Below are 7,370 nucleotides of genomic sequence, written 5' to 3'. Positions count from 1 at the left end.
TTTTTGAGCTAAATGACCCTAAAATTAAAAAGCACTACAAATGTACTCTGAAAAGGAGGAAAGTTGGCATGCTATCATCATTTCACCCACATAGCATGTGCTAAAAAGTTGAGAGGGTTACGGCAAAACTGGATGCACTTCGTGTACAAAATGGACAATCTCTTTCGAAGTATCAGGGTTTCGGACGAAAACTCATATGTTACAAAGGGATTTCATTTTTTGAACTTATTTGAACTTCAAACTTTTTGTGTGTTCGAAATGCACCATTCAAAGCCACATCATAAATTTTCAACCCTTTCTGAATTCATTTGGTATTTTTCATGCATTTACTGATTTTTTTAGTTAAATAACCCTGAAATTAAAAAGCACTACACATGAACCCTGAAAAGGTTGAAAGTTGGCATGGTATCATCATTTCAACCACATAGCATGTGCTAAAAAGTTGAGAGGGTTACGGCAAAAATTGGATGCACTTCGTGTACAAAATGGACAATCTCTTTCGAAGTATCAGGGTTTCGGACGAAAACTCATATGTTACAAAGGGATTTCATTTTTTTGAACTTGTTTGAACTCCAGACTTTTTGTGTGTTCAAAATGCACCATTCAAAGCCACATAAAAAATTTTCAACCCTTTGTGACTCCATTTGGTATTTTTCATGCATTTACTGATTTTTTTGAGCTAATGACCCTGAAATTGAAAAGCACTACAAATGTAGTCTGAAAAGGTTGAAAGTTGGCATGGTATCATCATTTCACCCAGATAGCATGTGCTAAAAAGTTGAGAGGGTTAAGGCAAAAACTGGATGCACTTCGTGTACAAAATGGATAATCTCTTTCGAAGTATCAGGGTTTCGGACGAAAACTCATCTGTTACAAAGGGATTTCATTTTTTTGAAATTATTTGAGTTCCAGACTTTTTGTGTGTTCAGAATGCACCATTCAAAGCCACATCATCAATTGTCAACCCTTTCTGACTTCATTTCGTATTCTTCATGCATTTTCTTATTTTTCTGACCTAAATGACCCTGAAATTGAAAAACACTACAAATGAGCTTTGAAAAGGTTGAAAGTTGGCATGGTATCATCATTTCAACCACATAGCATGTGCTAAAAAGTTGAGAGGGTTACGACAAAAAATGGATGCACTTCGTGTACAAAATGGACAATCTCTTTTGAAGTATTAGGGTTTCGGACGAAAACTCATATGTTACAAAGGGATTTCCTTTTCTGAACTTATTTGAACTCCAGACTTTTTGTGTGTTCAAAATGCACCATTCAAAGCCACATCATCAATTTTCAACCCTTTCTGACTCCATTTGGTATTTTTCATGCATTTACTGATTTTTTTAGCTCAATGACCCTGAAATTCAAAAGTACTACAAATGTACTCTGAAAAGGTTGAAAGTTGGCATGGTATCATCATTTCACCCACATAGCATGTGCTAAAAAGTTGAGAGGGTTACGGCAAAAACTGGATGCACTTCGTGTACAAAATGGATAATCTCTTTCGAAGTATCAGGGTTTCGGACGAAAACTCATTTGTTACAAAGGGATTTCATGTTTTTGAACTTATTTGAACTTCAGACTTTTTGTGTGTTCAAAATGCACCATTCAAAGCCACATCATCAATTGTCAACCCTTTCTAACTTCATTTGGTATTCTTCATGCATTTTCTGATTATATTTTTTGAGCTAAATGACCCTGAAATTGAAAAGCACTACAAATGAACTCTGAAAATGTTGAAAGTTGGCATGGTATCATCATTTCAACCACATAGCATGTGCTAAAAAGTTGAGAGGGTTACGGCAAAAAATGGATGCACTTCGTGTACAAAATGGATAATCTCTTTCGAAGTATCAGGGTTTCGGACGAAAACTCATCCTTTACAAAGGGATTTCATGTTTTTGAACTTATTTGAACTTCAGACTTTTTGTGTGTTCAAAATGCACCATTCGAAGCCACATCATCAATTTTCAACCCTTTCTGACTTCATTTGGTATTCATCATGCATTTTCTGATTTTTTTTTACCTAAATGACCCTGAATTTGAAAAACACTACAAATGAACTCTGAAAAGGTTGAAAGTTGGCATGGTATCATCATTTCAACCACATAGCATGTGCTAAAAAGTTGAGATGGTTACGGTAAAAAATGGATGCACTTCGTGTACAAAATGGACAATCTCTTTTGAAGTATTAGGGTTTGGGATGAAAACTCATATGTTACAAAGGGATTTCATATTTTTGAACTTATTTGAACTCCAGACTTTTTGTGTGTTCAAAATGCACCATTCAAAGCCACATCATCAATTTTCAACCCTATCTGACTCCATTTGGTATTTTTCATGCATTTACTGATTTTTCTGAGCTAAATGACCCTGAATTCAAAAGCACTACTAATGTACTCTGAAAAGGTTGAAAGTTGGCATGGTATCATCATTTCACCCACATAGCATGTGCTAAAAAGTTGAGAGGGTTACGGTAAAAACTGGATGCACTTCGTGTACAAAATGGACAATCTCTTTCGAAGTATCAGGGTTTTGAACGAAAACTCATCTCTTACAAAGGGATTTCATTTTTTTGAACTTATTTGAACTCGAGACTTTTTGTGTGTTTAAAATGCACCATTCGAAGTCACATCATTAATTTTCAACCCTTTCTGACTTCATTCGGTATTCTTCATGCATTTACTGGTTTTTTTGAGCTAAATGACCCTGAAATTGAAAAGCGCTACAAATGAACTCTGAAAAGGTTTAAAGTAGGCACGGTATCATCGTTTCACCCACATAGCATGTGTTAAATAGTTGAGAGGGTTACGGCAAAAACTAGATGCACTTCGTGTACAAAATGGACAATCTCTTTCGAAGTATTAGGGTTTCAGACGAAAACTCATCTATTACGAAGGGATTTCATTTTTTGAACTTATTTGAACTCCAAAAAATTTGTGTGTTCAAAATGCATGATTCAAAGCCACATCATCAATTTTCAACTCTTTCTAACTTCATTTGGTATTTTTCATGGATGCACTGATTTTTTTAGCTAAATGACCCTGAAATTGAAAAGCACTACAAATGAACACTGAAAAGGTTGAAAGTTGGCATGGTATTATCATTTCACCCACATAGCATGTGCTAAAAAGTTGAGAGGGTTACAACAAAAACTAGATGCACTTCGTGTACAAAATGGACAATCTCTTTAGAAGTATGAGGGTTTCGGACGAAAACTCATCTGTTACAAAGAGATTTCATTTGTTTGAACTTAATTGAACTCCAAACTTTTGTGTGTTAAAAATTCACCATTCAAAGCCACATCATAAATTTTCAACCCTTTTTGACTTCATTTGGTATTTTTCATGCATTTACAGATATTTTTTTAGCTAAATGACCCAGAAATTGAAAAGCACTACAAATGGACTCTGAAAAGGTTGAAAGTTGGCATGGTATCATCATTTCAACCACAAAGCATGTGCTAAAAAGTTGAGAGGGTTACGACAAAAACTTGATGCACTTCGTGTACAAAATGGACATTCTATTTCGAAGTATCAGGGTTTTGGACGAAAACTCATATGTTACAAAGGGATTTCATTTTTTTGAACTTATTTGAACTCTAGACTTTTTGTGTGTTCAAAATGCACCATTTAAAGCCACATCATTAATTTTCAACCCTTTCTGACTCCATTTGGTATTTTTCATGCATTCAGTGATTTTTTTGAGCTAAATGACCCTGAAATTGAAAAGCACTACAAATGTACTCTGAAAACGTTGAAAGTTGGCATGGTATCATCATTTCATCCACATAGCATGTTCTAATAAGTTGAGAGGGTTACGGAAAAAATTGGATGCACTTCGTGTACAAAATGGACAATCTCTTTCGGAGTATCCGGGTTTCGAACGAAAACTCATCTGCTACAAAGGGATTTCATTTCTTGAACTTATTGGAACTCCAGACTTTCTGTGTGTTCAAAATGCACTATTCAAAGCCACATCATCAATTTTCCACCCTTTCTAATTTCATTTTGTATTCTTCATGCAGTTACTGATTTTTTTGAGCTCAATGACCGTGAAATTGAAAAGCACTACAAATGAACTCTGAAAAGGTTGAAAGTTGGCTTGATATCATCATTTCAACCACATAGCATGTGCTAAAAAGTTCAGAGGGTTACGGCAAAAAATAGATGCACTTCGTGTACAAAATGGACAATCTCTTTCGAAGTATCTGGGTTTCGAATGAAAGCTCATACGTTACAAAGGGATTTCATTTTTTTAACCTATTTAAACTCCAGACTTTTTGTGTGTTCAAAATGCACCATTCAAAGCCACATCATAAGATTTCAGCCCTTTGTGACTCCATTTGGTATTTTTCATGCATTTACTAATTTTTTTAGCTAAATGACCGTGAAATTGAAAAGCGCTACAAATGTACTCGAAAAATGTTGAAAGGTTGCATGGTATCATCATTTCACCCACATAGCATGTGTTAAAAAGTTGAGAGGGTTACGGCAGAAAATGGATGCACTTCGTGTACAAAATGGACAATCTCTTTTGAAGTATCAGGGTTTCGGACGAAAACTCATATGTTACAAAGAATTTCATTTTATTGAACTTATTTGAACTCCAAACTTTTTGTGCGTTCAAAATGCACCATTCAAAGCCACATCATCAATTTTCAACCCTTTCTGACTCCATTTGGTATTTTTCATGCATTTACTAATTTTTTGAGCTAAATGACCCTGAAATTGAAAAGCACTGCAAATGTACTCTGAAAAGGTTGAAAGTTGGCATGGTATCATCATTTCACCCACATAGCATGTGCTAAAAAGTTGAGAGGGTTACGGTAAAAACTGGATGCACTTCATGTGCCAAATGGACAATCTCTTTCGAAGTATCAGGGTTTCGGACGAAAACTCATTTGTTACAAAGGGGTTTCATTTTTTTGAACTTATTTGAACCCCAGACATTTTGTGTGTTCAAAATGCACCATTCAAAGCCACATCATCTATTTTCAACTCTTTCTAACTTCATTTGGTATTTTTCATGGATTTACTGATTTTTTTAGCTAAATGACCCTAAAATTCAAAAGCACTACAAATGAACTCTGAAAAGGTTGAAAGTTATCATGGTATCATCATTTCATCCACATAGCACGAGCTAAAAAGTTGAGAGGGTTACAGCAAAAACTAGATGCACTTCATGTACAAAATGGACAATCTCTTTCGAAGTATCAGGGTTTCGAACGAAAACTCATCTGTTACAAAGAGATTCCTTTTTTTGAACTTATTTGAACTCCAGACTTTTTGTGTGTTCAAAATTCACCATTCAAAGCCACATCATCAATTTTCAACCCTTTCTGACTTCATTTGGTATTTTTCATACTTTTACTTTTTTTGAGCTAAATGACCCTAAAAATGAAAAGCAGTACAAATGAACTCTGAAAAGGTTGAAATTTGGCATGGTATCATCATTTCACCCACGTAGCATGTGCTAAAAACTTGATAGGGTTACAGCAAAAACTAGATGCACTTGGTATACAGATCATACCTATAGCATGATACAAACCATTATTCCGAAAGCCTGTGCAGTCGTAGTGCTTGATGACTAGAGCTTCATTTTGAATATTGTACTTCCTCCAGTCCTTTTTAGTCTGCATATAAGTTTTGTCCGAAGTCAACGTATCTCTACTTTGATCAAACTTATAGAAAAAAGGATTAACATTAACGATGCCAAATCAACATTGTTTGATTCATTATGAAATATAGCTCCATAGTATATATATTGGGTAATATAGATATTGATATTTTTTAATATAAATTTGGTCAAACTTTGTAAAGTTTGACTTGACACAAATCTAATACACGGATTAAAAAGGAATAGAGGGAGTACTGTATAATTGAAGTACCATCACATTTTAGTTTGTGGAATGCGCCTGTGTGACAATCTTGATAGAAGCTATACATAGTTTTTCTTGGAGTTTGATTGCATAGTATTAGATATCGCCGTTAATTTCCATCTCTTGCCAGACATTTGGTTTTCCTCTTCATTATCTTTATTAGGGATGACCAACTGGGTTGGACAAGACACTTAATACTATTGTGCAAGGTGGAGGATGGGGAAGATAACACGGAGGATAAAGGGTCATGGAAGGAAGTAGAGTGTCGCATCGAGAATAGGGAGGGGAGAGTCTGACGATGAGATGCATTTATCTACAACTTAAGGACCATGATATATCATCACATGTGAATAATCTATGACTCATGTCACGTGATATTTTTCTTTGCACACATATTTTGTTAGCCCATGGCAATACACGGGAACTATACTAGATATTATTAGGTGAAGATGGAGATCTATATATCTCTACTCCTAATGTCTGAGTTGGTGAATAGTCTCCATAGTTTTTTGCTGGGTTTTTTCGTCCCCACTCCCACCACCACTCTCCACACCGGTTTATTTTTCTTTCCACTCCCTTTTACCAAAGTAGCACTTTCCTAACACACAAAAATCATGGACTAAACTTTCCTAACTTATCTGAATCAACCGATCTCTCTGATTAATGCAATTTATTTTTAGGAAATAAATAATGGATTTTCTGGAAACAAATAACAGATTTTCTAGAAATTAACATGTAAATCATGACAAATAAACCTCCACATCGACAGCTGCCTCCTCTATGTAACCTCGGGCCAGATCCCCTCCATCCTCAACCTCACTTTCGCCGCCTCCTCCTCTTCATGTGACCATGCGACTCCGCTCCCTAGCGAGACGGCCTCTCGATCGACGTTGCCGGAGAAGATGTGGAGACGGTGGCTCCGTTCATGGAGGAGTAGGAGGAGCGCCACCACCAACCACCGCGAGATCGCCTTGGTCCCCATGTCCTGGACACTCGGAAGCTGTACCTCTTCCTAATTACCCTTGCGCGTGTGCGTAGGGTTCCTTGCGCCTCTGCCGCACGGAAGCTCATCGACCAGCCCCGCCCCCTGCCGCCTTCGCCCGCACTGGAGTGGATCCTCATCGCGGCTGTTGCACATCAACGAGCACCTGGCCTCTCCCACACCGTCGTCCGCTTCGCCCCATAGTCTCTTCTCTTCTCCTAATAGCTAGCCATGATATCGAGCGATTGGTGGTTTGTGATGGATGACTATCCTTTGTTTCTCTTGATTGGATTTGGTACAGCCGTACAGGGGTGGACTATCTTTGAGATCCTGCGGTACATGCCGGAGCATAACTGGTCGGCGTACGAGGAGGCCCTCAATGCGAATTTGGATCTTGCCAAGATGATAATCAGTGGCGTCGTCTACTCCCTCGGCGACTGGATAGCACAGGTGCCACTGTTTTACTTTTGCATCCCCTTTCTGCTGCTGCGATAGCTAATTCGG

This window comes from Triticum dicoccoides, chromosome 3B (assembly GCF_002162155.2).
Source record: "Triticum dicoccoides isolate Atlit2015 ecotype Zavitan chromosome 3B, WEW_v2.0, whole genome shotgun sequence".
NCBI lineage: Eukaryota > Viridiplantae > Streptophyta > Magnoliopsida > Poales > Poaceae > Triticum > Triticum dicoccoides.
Note: the sequence above shows the minus strand (reverse complement) of the source record.